This window comes from Anolis carolinensis, chromosome 1 (assembly GCF_035594765.1).
Source record: "Anolis carolinensis isolate JA03-04 chromosome 1, rAnoCar3.1.pri, whole genome shotgun sequence".
Taxonomy (NCBI): Eukaryota; Metazoa; Chordata; class Lepidosauria; order Squamata; family Dactyloidae; genus Anolis; species Anolis carolinensis.
The window spans coordinates 259,783,719-259,800,036 of NC_085841.1; the positions used below are offsets into that span (position 1 = coordinate 259,783,719).

The following is a 16,318-nucleotide window of genomic DNA, read 5'->3' on the forward strand; positions in this document are numbered from 1 at the left end:
GAGCACCTGCAGTTTGCAGTCAAGATGTATCAGTATTTCACAGAGCTTTGTCAGTCCATCTATATTGTTAAAGTCTCAAGTAGAGCTCTCTCAGGTTCTGGTTTTAGAATGACAGCAGCTAATTTCATGCATGACTTGGATTGGAGGTTACAGCAGCGCAACCTGAAAGTGCAAGACAAGTTGAAAAAAATATGAATAAATTTTAGGATATTACATTGGATTTGAAAAAGAAACCCTACTTTTAAATATGTTCTGCAACAAATTTAATACATTCCAATGAATTATTTTGGCTTCCTCACTGGCAAGCAGCTTTCTCATGATCATATGCATGAACTTCCTTGTTAGTATGGATTGCTCTGTGGCAGAACATATGCTTGCTTGCAGAAGGTCACAGATTCAATCCTTGACATGTCTAGTTAACATAGGAGCCTCCAGTGGCGCAGTGGATTAAACCCTTGTGCCAGGTTGCTAATCTGAAGGTTGCCGGTTCGAATTCAACCCGGGAAGAGCATGGATGAGCCCCCTTTATCAGCTCCAGCTCCATACGAGAACATGACAGAAGCCTCCCACAAGGATGGTAAAAATATCAAAACATCCAGGCATCCCTTGGGCAAAGTCCTTGCAGAAGGCCAATTCTCTCACACCAGATCCGACTTGAAATTTCTCAAGTCACTCTTGACTCGAAAAAAAAAATCTAGTTAACATTAGGTATCTGATGACATATTTTTCTGAGGTTCTGGAAAGGGGATGCTTCTGGCAGGCAGACCCAATTTCATACCATTCACTGCTGGTTTTGTTTTGGTTACACCATCATGCAGTGTTCTCTGACCATGGAGCATACTCTCACCCCACTTTTTGATGCCTATAAACTATGTTGGCAATCAAAGGGAATGATATGGTGATAGACCAAATATTTTTGACATGGAATAAGGCAGCTTCCAGTGGTTCTAATATTCTAAAGATTATTGGGAAATGTTCTTTTAAAGGTCACAAATGTTAAACTGTTGCCATTTCTTTCTTAGAGTGCGATCTGTGCTTGTCTGCCATTTGACTAAACATGTACGGGAATGTGCTATAATAGTCTTCACCTGCGCACTTTAAGCACCCATTATTTTTGGGCTTCCTTTAAGACAGTGGTTCTCAACCTAGGGTCCCCAGATATTTTTGGCCTACAACTCCCAGAAATCCTAGCCAGTTTACTAGCCGTTAGGATTTCTGGGAGTTGAAGGCCAAAAACATATGGGGACCCCAGGTTGAGAACCACCGTCTTAGGAGATGACGTTCTGACCCGATTATTATTTTGTGAAATGACATGAGATCATCCTGAATAGCAGACAATATTCTAATTTGGGCAACTGTGGAAGATTTCTGAGTAAGGATATGAAAAAAAATCAAGTATTAAGTATCAAAAATCAAGTATCAAGTATTATCTTTTCGGAAGGCTATGAGAGTCTATGTAAAAAAATACTGTCTGGCTTTTTTTTTTTTTTGCACAGAAAACAATGTGTTGTATAGAGAAAACCTTTAAAATACATACGCACAATAGTTTTTGTGCCAAACATTTTTGCTTTAAAAATTTCCTTTAAATTTTGCATTAAAATTCCTTTCCAAAGCACTATTATTGAGAGGCAACAAACAAAAACAGATATTTTGTGACTTAATTGTTTCAGAGAGCTGTTTTGACATGTCAAACCATCACTTCTCATTGAGGACTTAAAGAAATGTCAATATTTAGCCTTCGTGGTCATGGCCTCTCCAATGACTGTCAGAAATGCTGATTTGTGGCTTAGAGATAGCAATGCAAGCAGAGAGCACTTTGCAGTAACTACATCATTTTGTGGCACATTAAGACTAACCTCTTATTTTCCATACGCTTTTTGCGACTGTAGACTTCTTAATCAGTTATTCCTGAAAAGTGTTAATTGTACATTGATGTGTTTATGGGCATTGAATGTTTGCCCTATGTGTGTATAATGTGATCCGCCCTGAGTCCCCTTCGGGGTGAGAAGGGCGGAATATAAATACTGTAAATAAATAAATAATAAATACATCAGCCTAAGATGCTGGCTGTCATTTGTGCAGGAAGATAAACCCGATGATAAAGGTAACATGTGCTTCCTTTAAGACTAAGAGGGAAAACTGGAGAAACACTCACCGAAGTATCTCTAGGCTGCAATTGGGATGCCTGAGTGCTTGCAGAATTTACTTACTATTACTTCTCATAGATCACTATGTTGTAAATTGAATTCTCTGAAGTAAGACACTCAAAGAAGACAACATCTCTGAAGTTACACCTCTTCAGCCTGAGGAAAACAAATATAGATTGCCAGCCAGACTAATCTTATTGCTTGAAAGCAAAATCATCAGATATTTAGTTTACTCTCTTTGAATGATGCGATAAAGGCTTATTAATAAGATGTGTCAGGGGACAGTTTGGGCAAAGAAGAGGACTTAGTCCAAATACGTAACAAAGTTGTGTTGTCGAAGGCTTTAATGGCCACAATCACTGGGTTGCTATGATTTTTTCCAGGCTGTATGGCCATGTTCCAGAAGCATTCTCTCCTGACATTTCACCCACATCTATGGCAGGCATCCTCAGAAGTTGTGAGGTATCATACCAAAGTTATCTTTATTGCACTTCGGATCTTTTGGTCCTTCAAAGAGGAAAGGTGAGTTTTCATCCACCTTTCCATTAAAGTATAAGCTAAACAAACAAAATTGTAAGTTGAGTATGAGAAATTGTTGGATTGTATAGGTAAAGGTAAAGGTTTTCCCCTAACATTAAGTCTAGTCATGTTTGACTCTGGGGGTTGGTGCTCATCTCCATTTCTAAGCCGAAGAGCTGGCGTTGTACCTAGACACTTCCAAGGTCATGTGGCTGGCATGACTGCATGGAGCGCAGTTACCTTCCTGCCTGAGTAGTACCTATTGATCTACTCACATTTGCATGTTTTCGAACTGCTAGGTTAGCCGAAGCTGGGGCTAACAATGGGAGCTTACCCCATTCCCTGGATTTGAACCACCAACCTTTCGGTCAGCAAGTTCAGCAGCTCAGCGGTTTAACCTGCTGCGCCTCTGGGTCAATGATAGGGAGCAGTATTTAGAAATTTAAGTCACATGGGACCAAAATGCTATAAAATATGTAAAGTGAAAGGCCCAAAGAGTCTTTAGATGTCTCCATTAATTTGGGAGCCAGTTCAGATAGGTGGATTGATGAATGGATGGATAGATAGATCTTGTCCATTAGCCTTCTTTAAATGATGGAGAAGTGGATTGAGTTTACATAACAGTTCATGGAATCATTTCCTTCTGCTTCCTGATTCCAGGACTGACACTGTTGCGTAAGACCATTGCTTATTTCAATAGATCTCTATGTCAATATTTGTTGAATAAGAACAGTAAACATTAAACATTTTGAAGGGAAGCCAAAATCTAATGGTCAAAGGTCAAACCTTTTGCTGTCAAAAAAGTTTAATTAAAACATTTTTCTAACTTTGGGAATAACTGTTCCCAAATGCCAATTAGTTATTTCTTTCATGTCATTTGTACTCTGTTGATCACATTCTACCCAGGGCAAATTCTACTAATGCTATTGAAATGTATTAATTTATAATAAGCCCCAATCTGGTGATTCCACTTACAGTGCTTTGCGGTGAAGAAGCAACCAATGAGCACCTTTCTACCATTAATGACAAAGTGCTTTCAAATTAGAGACGGTCGTTTCTTCAGTTTGGGGAGGTTGCATTGGACTCCCACAGTCCTTCTGAGGTCACACTCCATTTCACTGCTACCTAAATTTTGTAGCAACTGCAATAGCTCTATGATGTTGGAGGGTGAACAAGCGTACTCTAGTTCTAGAGAAGTCTTTAGTTCCACAGTGGTTCTCAACCTATGGGTCCCCAGATATTTTGGCCTTCAACTCCCAGAAATCCTAACAGCTGGTAAACTGGCTGGGATTTCTGGGAGTTGTAGGCCAAAACACCTGAGGACCCACAGGTTGAGAACCACTGCTTTAGGAAGAGTCTCATAGGATTTTAGATGAAACAGAGACCTTATTAGCAGGTTGATTTTTCAGTGCTAGGAAAGGAAGGTGGGTGCAATAAGGAGAGGGCTCAGTATTGGCTGGATTAGAAGAAGACATCCAATGCATTTGGTGGCACTAGAATTTAAATAATATAAGATTTTAGCATTTCTAGAAACAACGTCACCAGCACATGGAGAATATCAGGGTTTGTGAGAGGTGCAGAAAGTTACTATCAAATTTTAGCATTAAGGCAACCAGCAGTGCTGCAGACCCCCAAGGGTATAGGGAGGAACAAATCGCCCTCTTTGATTATAGAAATGTGGAGACTGAAAAAAAATTGATTTAAGGAAGCAGAATTTGTATTAAGGGAACAGTGTTCTCATTTTGTCCTCTCTTGCGGTAGTAGCCAGACCTCTGATTTTCAGACTTGTCATGCAAACTCTACTTGCTGAAATTCCGTCTTCTGCACAAGCCTTAAAAGTAGAGACATCCTGCTCTTTTTAGACTTGCAATCTTATCTCTACCCCAGTCTTGCTATGCCGGCTTAAGGAAGATTTAGACCAGTCAGCACAAAGATCTAACGGAAAATCTGTCAGCATATGTTTAGAGTGGCCCTGTGTCAGGAATGCAGCTTTATCTGGGTTTCTCATTGTATTCAGACGGGCATGCTAAACATATCACTTCAAAGTTTCCTGTTGTGCCTTTGAAGGTCAAATGTTGAACTGGCAGAGATAGGGACGTTGGGGGGCAGGGGGCAGGAAGGGGAAACATTGAATCTTAGAGCTGGACGAGACCACAATGACCATCCCCTGCCCTCATTCAACATCTGTTTAAAGACTTCCAAAGATGGAGAGCCCACCACTTTCTGAGGCAGTCTATTCCACCTCTTATAATAAAAAGGTCTTCCTAATGTTTAGGTGGAATCTCTTTTCTTGTGATTGGATTCATTTTCTAGCCATGGCAGCATCAGAAAACAAGTTTGCTCCCTCTTCTAAAAACAACCTTCAGATGGTCATCATATCATCTGAGATTGTATCAATGTCTCACTTTTCTTCCCGAATTTGCATTTGTGTGCATTATGTGGAACATCTCAGTAGAGCCACAACTCCCACGTTTTTTTTCTTCTCACCTTTAACATTAAAAAATCCAGAAGAGTTGAAAAATGAATGGGTCCAACCTTGGATTTGTTAAAAAGGAATAACCTTTAAAACCAGACCAAAACCTTTTTTATTCATACAGGTATTTAAAGTATAAAATTTTAAAGATCAGTTCAGGGGTACTGTGGTTTTTGACTTTCAATATGTTTTAATGGTTTTGAATTTTTAATACTATTTATGTTTAATTCTGGTTTAATCTTTGCATGTTTGTATATATTTTAAATTGTAAGATAATACTTTTATGTTAAGCCACTTTGAGTGTCCTTCAGGAGAGATAAAGCACGGTATAAATACATATAATTATAATAATAACAACAACAACAATATTTCAAGCCTGCTTTTGAGTGATTTTAACATGTGTGTTGTCCAGTAAATAAAGCATTTTATGAGTCGTGCTTTGTAAAAAGCAACATGGAAAAGCAGAGAAAGAGTTAGAAGGCACAGGGTAGGCAAGGTAGACAGAGGATGATGGAATCCATGTCCTCATGTGTAAGTATGAATCTGAAGTATTCATATTACTTTTTTTGTAGGGAAGCTGAATATGAATTATTTGTAAATCTCTTCTGTTGGTGGCTAAGATGACTCTTTTCTGCTTTCGTTTCCCCCAAAGGCAAAAAGGAGCTCCCAATAGCTTAATGGGTTAAATCCATGTGCTGGCAGGACTGCTGACCAACAGGTCGGTGGTTCGAATCCAGGGAGAGCACAGATGAGCTTCCTCTGTAAGCTCCAGCTCCCCATGTAGGGACATGAGAGAAGCCTCCCACAAGGATGGTAAAACATTAAACATTCAGGTGTGCTCTGGGCAATGTCCTTGCAGAAGGCCAATTCTGTCACACCAGAAGTGACTTGCAGTTTCTCAAGTCACCCCTAACACACACAAAAAACAAACAAACAGAAGGCAAAGACTATCCTATTTAGGCAGGGTTTTAATCTGTGGACAAAAGAGCTTTTTTATAGGGTTATTTTATTCTTTTACTTTAATTATTTTTAGAACTTCCTTGTAAATTGTGAATTGTTTTGGAAGGTGCCTTGGGTCCAACTCTGGGAGAAAGACAGCATATAAATGCAACAAACAAACAGGCAAGGGGAATCATCAGTACCGGTGTAGGACTGTCTTCATAGCTTTCTGTGCTGGGTTCACTCACTGCTGAGTATCAGTCCCTATATATGATTAGAAATGATGGTTCCATAGAATGCCTCTGGCCACTTTCACAACATTTTACATGCTTCCTTCCTTAGTGTCCCAAGTCAGTTATTTCCAGATCCCTCTGAATGCCAAACCACGTATTGAAAAACAGACGTTTGAATGCTATTCTCCCTCTTTACACGTTGCCCACCCCCGTCACAGCAGGGGAGGGATGTGTTTCATAATGTGCTTCTTCTATTTTTTTAATTCCCTCTCTGGCAGTATCAGGATCAATTTAAAGTGAGAGGATGGCACAGGAGAAATGGGTAGTCAGTCTTTCCTTTGCTGTCATTGTGATGTGAAAGAAAAGTGACAGAAGGCCTACTTCATCATCATTGAGGGAGGGCGCTAGTCCAGTTCTCTCTGTAGACTCTTATCTGAAGAGGTGTGAGTTGCTGCAATATAGCTCCTTAGGATTTGTCAGCCATTGTCACCTCCATGAGAGAAGCCTCCCACAGGATGGTAAAAACATCTGGGCAATGTCCCCTGGGCAATGTCCCCTGGGCAATGTCCCCTGGGCAATGTCCCCTGGGCAATGTCCCCTGCGCAATGTCCCCTGCGCAATGTCCTTGCAGACTGACAATTCTCTCACACCAGAAGTGACTTGCAGTTTCTCAAGTCGCTCCTGACACCTGGGAGCGTTCACTCATTCTATACATTTTGGATGCTGTCTGTAGCCATTTCTTGGACCTGCATTCAGCCTTTTCTTAACAAATGGAAAGTGATTTGAAAGGTTTGAAGTCTACAGTTCTCCCCTCTGAAGTGTTTTTAGAGTTATTGTTCAAAAGTTCACCAATGAGCCATGTCATTATAACTCTTGAAAAGAAAGAAAGAGAAGAGAAGGAGACATATTCAAATAAGAATAATAAGAACACCACCAACCCCACAACTCAATGATGTTCTACAATAACAAGCTGCAGCTGATGCCAACAATAGCCCTAGTCAACAAACACCACTACTAGATATTTATTTAAAACTCAAGCACTGCAGTAATAAACACTAAAAACACTTGGTACATTTGCCCCAGCCAGAAGAAATACGTCTTTACTTCCATTATCCTCTATATATTGAAGGCAGGAAGTCTGAAATGGAGGCTCATTGAGTGAGTTGGTATTGTAGAAAACCAGGATTCAGACTGTTGTCTTGAATGGGTAGAAGAGAAGACAGGGCCCAGGGACAGCAAGGTGTGCTTTCCCTTCTCATGTGTTAACACAACACACTTTAGTAATGACCAAACAGAACTAGCACTCAACTTGCATTAGAGTGTATTGTTTGGCCCTATGCTGCAAATCAAAGCAAACAGAAGGTTATTAATACTTTATTAAATTCTGCAAATAGAACTTATGCCATCACTCAAGCCATTACAGGCAGTCCCTGAGTTACAAACATCCAACTTACAAATGACTCATAGATAAGAACAGGGGTGAGACAACAGCAAGTGAGGGAACTCTACCCCTAGGAAGGGAAATTCAGTCCTGAAAGAGTTATCATGGGGAAAAGGGGACTCCACTGAAGCTTTATCACAAAACCTTGTTTCCACAATAAGCCAATTTTTTCAAAATCCAATTATCAGAGGGACAGAAAGTGAGGTGAAATCGTCTGAACAGGGGCACAGACAGCAAAACAAATGCCACAGGGGTGTTAACTCTTCCCTATGCTATCAAAAGCTAATAAAAACATATATATTTGGCAGGACATACACATAAACATTTACTTGTTCCGACCTAAATATAAATTCAATTTAAGAGCCAACCTACAAAACCATAACTTGGCGACTGCCTGTATGCATGAAATGGCAACAACCATAATAATAGCAAAGTAGCCTTTTGAATAAAATCTTAAACCAATTGGACACAATTTAATAATGTGAACAATTATAATTGTTGCTGTTGTTATTATTACAATTAATAATTGGACATACTAACTAGGGCTAGTTGATGTCTAACAGCATTGGCTGGGCCCCATGTGGGATAGCCCACATTTATCTTTTGATTAAGATGCATATTGGCTGATTGAGATAAGGTCAGGAATAGGGAATATGGGGCCTAGCCATGCCCGTAGCCAGGATTTTGATTCGGGGGTGGGGGTGGGTGGAGTTTTTTTTGTTTGTGGGGGCCTGGGATTTTTGATTGTGGGAGGGGGGCTGAGTCTGAGTGAGAGAGGATCTACCCTAGCAAACCTTTTGTATCAGTACCCCCATGCATATGGGATATATTGAGCATGGTGATCAGATCATGATATGAATAAACATAACAGTTTAAATAATAAATGTAAGGCCTTCTCATGGACCACTCTGAGAAATTTTTTTTGAGGGGCGGGTGAAGCCCCTCAAGCCCCCCCCCCCGGCTACATGCCTGGACCCAGCTATTATTGTTAGACACCAACTAGCCCTAGCTACTATGTCCAATGACCCAGGGGAATAGTCCCACCATATATTCAATAATGAGGAGCCCCCGATGGCGCAGTGTGTTAAAGCACTGTGCTGCTGAACTTGCAGACCAAAAGGTCACAGGTTCGAATCCGGGGAGCAGAGTGAGCGCCCGCTGTTAGCTCCAGCTTCTGCCAATCTAGCAGTTCGAAAACATGTAAATGTGAGTAGATCAATAGGTACTGCTCTGGCAGGAAGATAACAGTGGTCTATGCAGTCACGCCAGCCACATGACCTTCGGCTGAGAAATTGAGATGAGCACCAACTCCCAGAATCGGACACGACTGGACTTAAGGTCAGGGGAAACCTTTACCTTTACCTATATTCAATAATAGGCAGGCTTCATTCAAATGAGATTTTGAACTTCCCATCCATGGCTACATTATGATTTCCCCTTCAAACAAATAAACAACAACAGCAAAACATTCCCAATGGTTTTCCTTACATGTTTCACTTAAATTGCATAATTAAAAATACAACCTAAATCATATATTTAGAAAGTACCCCTTCTTCAACAATCCGGTGGTCGCATTTAAGCCTACAATAATGTATATATTAAAACTTAAAGCCCTGGAGATGGATATCAGAGTATTCCTGCATTTTAATGTCTTGTTTGGTCCTCTTGAGTGATTGTTCTGGGGATCAGTTCTATCCTTTCAAGCAATCCTTAAGATCCTGGAAAGGTCTTTGCAGGGGGTGGAGGGAGGGTGGGGGGCAGTCTATCAAGGATATGACTGAGAAGAAAAGAGGAGTGGTGCAATTGATACCCCCTTGGCTGGATAATATGATTTTCTAATCGAGAGTTACATCCAGCTCTCCAGGTCTCACTATGGATTACAATCAAGCCAAAGCACTTATTAAACAACCTATCACAGACATAGAGCGCCAACTAGATCTGGCCTCCATTCCAACCTTCCTTATCAATGAAGACAGCAGATATTGTGCATCCTCTATGGCTTATTTAACAAACTTAGAGGTGCCCATTCATCATAGGCTCTCCCAGTCAAGCTCTCCCAGCAGCCATACTTGAAGGCCACTATCGGAAGATCCCTTTCCTAGAGAGACTCTGCCTCTGTGATTTGGGTCATATAGAAACAATAGAACATGTGCTCCTCCCGTGCCTGTACTACAGGGATATCCACACCAGGCTTATCATACCTTTGATAGACAAGCACCCAGACCATTCAGGACAATTTTATACCTCCTTGCTACTTGTAGATACTAATTCAGCTACAACCTACAATGTTGCAAAGTTTTGTGCAGCACCATACAGAATCAGGGGATGACTGGTCCCAAAAGTTAACTATGTATTCAGTAATCATCTCCCTTGAGTCTATGATTTGCTGATAGACCTGTGCATTATATGTTTTTACCCTGTTTCTCCTTCCGCTTCACCCCCCCCCCCCTCGTATTGTGCTTCAGTATCTATTTTTACACTTTTAATGTACTAAACATACCAAGTTGTATGAAATGGTGTCCTTTATTTCCTGTGCTGATCTATGACCGAAATAAATGATTTGATTTTATTTGAACTTGTAATAATGGCTCAAATAACAATATGGGCTATATTAGCACATTTTGGAGCTGTGGGTCTCCTGAGCTAGATCAAAACAAGAAATATCAATCTAACCTGAAAGATTATTGACAGATTAAATTACTATCAACTAAGTCTTCACACAGAGTCCCTTGTGGTGCAGTGGGTTAAACCACTAACTTGCTGAACTTGGTGACCAAAAGGTTGGCGGTTCGAATCTGGGGAGTGAAGTGAACTTCTGCTGTTAGCTCCAGCCTCTGCTAACCTAGCAGTTCAAAAACATGCAATTTTTTTTCGTGTCACAAGTAACATTTAAAAAGTTCAAAAAGATGCAAATGTGAGTAGATCAATAGGTACCGCTCCAGTGGGAAGGTAATAGCGCTCCATGCAGTCATGATGGCCACATGACCTTGGAGGTGTCTATGGACAACGCCGGCTCTTCGGCTTAGAAATGGAGATGAGCACTACCCCTCAGAGTCGGACATGACTAGATTTAATGTCAAGGGGAAGCCTTTACCTTTTAAGCCTTCACATGTCACAATTATGGCACTCTGATCCCAGTTTGAATGCCTTGGCTGGCTCCTGGGTTTAGTTGGAGCCATAAAAATGGCTCCTTGTCTTAGAATTTTGAAACCTGCCCAGAAACTACAAATCCTAGGATTCCATAGGGTGTTGCCATGGCAGTTAAAGTGGAATCATAATGCCATGATTGTGTGTTATGAAAAAGCTCTAAATGTTTTTGACTACATTAGTAACCTATTAATACTTTATTTAGACTCATTTTGTCATAGCAGCTATATTGATGACACTCTGCAGTGGTCACTGTTCTGGCTTATTCAAAATTACCCTGCTACATTTTTTCAATAAATTTACCCAAATTTCAATAAATTTACCCAAATTCAGCATTTCATGTTTTTAGTAGGAAGTTGCTTGGTTCTGAGGATGGAATTTCCCTAAATAGTCTAAACCAGATTTGTAAATTTTGTAGGCATGGGAGCAATTCCAACAATATATGCACCTGTTGGCACTTTTTACTCAAAACACAGACTAAGAACTGTTATTTCCTTCCTGTTCTGTGTGTGGTGTCATATTTGAAACTGAGTACTGATATCATTGGCAACAGCAATATTTGTTTTTAAGCTTTACTTCATAACTATTGATGGGCCCAAGCTTGACAAGATGTCAATGAGCAATTGCGTCAATGGCTTTTCAAAAATAAACAGCAGGTGCGAAAGTCCTGATCCAAACATCTGCTCCTTTGTGTGGACCTCATCCACACCAACCCCTCTCATGCTTACTGTCTTCTTTCAAATTTAAATGATTCTTTGGACCAGTAATTTTGCCCCTTGAAATGGCAGGGAAGGGCTCTATTATCTAGATCAGATCAAAACTGACCTAGGACATAGGCAGTGAGTAAAAGGGCTAAAGCCTTTTGTGCCCCTTCCCATGAACCAGCTGCAACTGCCCCTTGCTTTTGATACTATGTGACCTAGTTCACAGACATAGGGACCCTGAAATATAGGAATATATATGCACACAGGAGACTATGAATTAGGCACCACAGCCTACATCCAATTGGTAGTACCACTGCCCATGTCCTCTATGGCTGTGTCCATTGGAAGCAGTACTTAAGCCAACATCCAATGAGGAAATAAGAACTTACAGGGAGTATGTGACTAAAGAAAAAGACCAATGGAAATTAAAACTGAGAGATGAGATAGGGATAGGTGACTGGTTCTGTTAACATCAACTGCATGATCGATTTAAGAAAGATGTTAAAATAGGGTTTGCTAACAGAAAATCGATGTTGGAAGGTATTATTGACAAGAGGAATAAGGGCTTAGTTACAATCTAGAGAATAACTGAATAAAAACCATGCTAAAGACCAAGAGAAAGATATAGTTCTGGAGAATTGGGAGCATCTATGAAAAAGTGGATTTATATTCGCAACAGCTGTCTCCATTAAAGAAAATATCTATAAGATGTTTTATAGCTAGAGACAATAGCCAAATTTTATAAAATCCAGCAAGGGGAATGCTGGCGATGCAAGACGCAGAAAGGCACATTCTTCCATGTTTGGTGGACCTGTAAGATAGTACAAGATTTTTGGGTAAAGGTGATTAAGGAAACAAACAAAACAATGACTAAGGAGGTTAAGAAAAATCCAGAAATGTGGCTTTTGGGAATATTTAGAGAGAGAATTAGCAAAGGAGATGAGGAAATTTATCAATATAGTTTTGTTGCAGCTAGACTTACAATAGCAAAATCATGGAAAGTCAAAAAAGACTATCTAAAAAGGATTGGAGAGAAATGTTATTAGAGTATATTCAAATGGTCAAGCTATCTAATGGTATCTGGGGAGGAAATAATGGAGGTTGGCATTTGAATACATGAAAAGGAAGACAAATAGCCACAAGGAGAATTTAATAAAGTAGATATATTGATAGATTTTATGAGCTATGAGACTCACAATGAGTAGTATCGGCAGTCATGGGTGGTGGGTTCACAGGTGGGGGGTAGGAAGGGAAATATTGGATAGAATATTTCAATGTATTAATTTGGGAAAAGAACAGAATCATAGAATCATAGAATAGTAGAGTTGGAAGAGACCTCATGGGCCATCCAGTCCAACCCCCTGCTAAGAAGCAGGAAATCGCATTCAAAGCACCCCCGACAGATGGCCATCCAGCCTCTGCTTAAAAGTCTCCAAAGAAGGAGCCTCCACCACGGCTCGGGGGAGAGAGTTCCACTGTCGAACAGCCCTCACAGTGAGGAAGTTCTTCCTGATGTTCAGGTGGAAAACAAGCTTGCTCCCTCCTCCCTATGACTTCCCTTCACGTATTTGTACATGGCTATCATGTCTCCTCTCAGCCTTCTCTTCTGCAGGCTAAACATGCCCAGCTCCTCACAGGGCTTGTTCTCCAGACCCTTAATCATTTTAGTCACCCTCCTCTGGACGCTTTCCAGCTTGTCAACATCTCCCTTCAACTGTGGTGCCCAAAATTGGACACAGTATTCCAGGTGTGGTCTAATACATACCTGTATTAGATGTATTTGACTATCTAAAAAAGTTTATCCTTTTTATATTTTGTTCCCCGTTGAGTTCACTCAATAAAATTATTAAATCATCATTAAAAAAAAAAAAAAACAGTGCCCATGTCCTAGGGCTGGTTTGGTCTGATTTCCCTATGGTCTCCTCTGCTTTCCTTCCTCGTTCATTTACTCTCAATGAGACAGGAGGCATAGTTCTTAGGGTAGACCACGGAAAGAGGCCTTGATTTCAGCTTTAAAAGGAACTGCTTCTAAGAGAGATTTTCAGAGGTGGTAACTTTGCTCATCGAGAGTGCTGTTCCTATGCCTAGCTTAGAAATGATCTCCAACCAATCTTGGAGCTTTTTTTGTTATAAAAGAAATGATAGGAAAGGAAGCAGAGAGAGGTGATAGAGTAAATAAAAGCTAACTGATAGCATTATTATTTATTACTTCTATAATTGGTATAATCCCATTGTTTGTTCCCTGTGTGTATTCATGTAAAATATGCAGGTGGGGGAATCTTTCCAAATAGCTCCTCAACATTCCCTGTGAGTTCCATGCAAATAGTGAGCGGCAAAATCACAAAACCAAACACAGGTGCTAGGGCAGCAGAGATATAAGATGCTTCAAATTTCAAGTGGGGGCTGTGCAACATAGCTTGGATATTACTCTCTGAATAATGACTATCTTCAAAAGAATGGAGTGTATATTTCACTCAAGCCTTTTAAAATAAAAATGTAAAAGATAAAAGTTATGAGTAGGATACAGACAAGTTGTAATGGATTCAGATAAGGGCAACAAGAATGATAAGAAGCATGGAAAATAAAACCAATGAGGAAAGGTTGGGGGAGTTGGGTGTTTCATTTTAAGGCCCGATTTTCACAAACCAGCATTAAAGAAAGTGGTTTTGTTGTGCAGATGGTTCCATAAGAAATCCTGGGACCTGTTTAAAACACAAACTTTAGAGCACTGATGCACATTATTTTGCACACTGTTGTGGAGTTTGTTGTCTGGCTGTTGTTGTCATGCATCAACCCCCCCCCCCCCAGCTCAAAATAATAAATCACTGAACACAAAGTACTATGGCAGAGAGTTCCATGGGTAGCGGGAGCCTGCAGTTTTACTGATTAGTTATACGAACATTTGCAGCATTAGATGAGCCTAGCAGCAGCTACCAGCGCCTGGGATACTTTTTGCAACAATCCTTCCCTTTTAATCAGTTATATTACAAAGTTACCGCTTCAATAAATGTGCACTGCCGTGTGTTGCCCTCTGATCTTGCTTCTTTGTATCTTCCTTGCCTCCTGTGCTTTTCTCTCCTGCTTTCGCCTCTCGTAACCAACCCAGTGGTCTACACGGCCGCCACGGCCCTCAGAACAGGGCTCTTTCCCCTCTTTCCCTTATAATTCACTAACCCTTCATTTCACTGAACCCCCATACTAACTCCCTCCCTTGTGGGTGCCCTGGTTCTCTCAATGGGAGCCCCCGGTATCCATGAACCCCAATTATGTATCCCTTTTTAATATCAGTTATATGTCTTTATATATAATACTTTTTGGAAAAATATGCCATTGATCACGACCTTGGTGACTTTTCGTCAGCACCACATGTCCCAGAAAATTCCCTTCAGCAGATTTCCTAGGCATCATCTCAATTATAACTGACTCAAGCACCCGTCATCTCCGGGGCCAATCCATCTCAATTGGCCCTATAGACTCAGGTGTACAGAGGACAACGGGAGCCTGAACTCGGATCACCGTCCTTTGTGCAGCTACTTAGACATTACAAAAGACACTCATCACCTGGCATGGCCATCTCGATGCTGGGAAGGTCATGTCCTGTTTTCCAAAATAACATTTCCCCTTTCCCAGGACTGGATTTGATAAACTGCATGGACATGGGCAACACTGGTTGCCGGACGCACCTTAATGGGCCACTCAACTACACAAAAGAATTTTCATAAAACTCTGGGACAACAATAATCCATTAAAAGTACTTTGCGCTCCTTTGTCTCCCAGACCAATTTGCCCCCGTCAGCCTTGGAGAACAGAAATCTGCATTGGGAGAGGGGGAACACTTTCTTATTTTCTGGCGTGTGCCACAATCCCACATCTCCAGGAAGTCTCCACCAGCTGGCCTGTGATGAAAACAGAGCTCAGCCAATCACAGTCAAGCTGGGTCCAGCTGGGGTGGGAGATTTCTGTCTATAAAATGTATGTTTTGTACTGTATGGCATCTCGGCTTCCTTCTGCGGTTTACCGCAAACTGGCATCCATTTCAGCTGATTTGAATAAAATATTTCAGTGGTTTCTTCTTCAACTTGGTGAGCTTTTTTTATTTGGGAACACTGGGCTAGCTTCTTCATCTCACCAGGTGCACAGATCTTACTGGAAAAACACCTACTGTTGGTGTTGTGGTTCAGCCTGATGGAGATGAGGGGCTTGGAGTTTCTGGGTCTCAGAGACCAGATGCAGTTTCAGGGCCTGGGGGAATGCTGGAATCAGATGCAGCCGAGAAGGGGGGAAAGAGGGGGTTTTAGAGCAAGAGGCTGTTTCTGTGTCTCAGTGTGAAAGTAGAGATGTTTTGGAATCCAGCAGCCAGGGAGGTGATCTTTCACCTACAAGCAGTCCTAATAACATTAGCTCATCTAGATGAGCAGTTAACTTAGGTACACATTGGAGACTGGCTCTGAGGAGAAAAGGATTCAGGTGCAGAAAATCAGACAGAATTTGTGAGAGAGATAAACAAAAGTGGGCCCTTCAAGGTCAGAGGAATGTGTTCATGCTTTGTAGTTCTTAAAGCAGAGGGAGCTGTGTGGGGATTTTAGATCTAGCAACATCACTATCCTTGTGAAGTCCTCTAGCCTCGTTCCTCATTCAAGCCTTAGTTCAAGACCCAAGATTCAAACTCATGTTCTAGCATCTTGTTTCATGGAATATTTTGGGATTTATGTTCA

At 40.9% G+C, this 16,318-nt stretch overlaps 1 long non-coding RNA gene across 1 annotated transcript; it reads right to left on the reverse strand.

The window, feature by feature from the left end:
• Nucleotides 1-4: 4 nt before the first annotated feature.
• LOC134295341 (uncharacterized) lies at nt 5-6,709 on the reverse strand. Its single transcript, XR_010001886.1, has 3 exons — nt 3,642-6,709; nt 2,156-2,303; nt 5-162 (listed from the first exon to the last, which is right to left on the reverse strand). It is a non-coding gene; the product is annotated as an uncharacterized LOC134295341 (long non-coding RNA).
• Between the last annotated feature and the right edge of the window lie 9,609 nt (nt 6,710-16,318).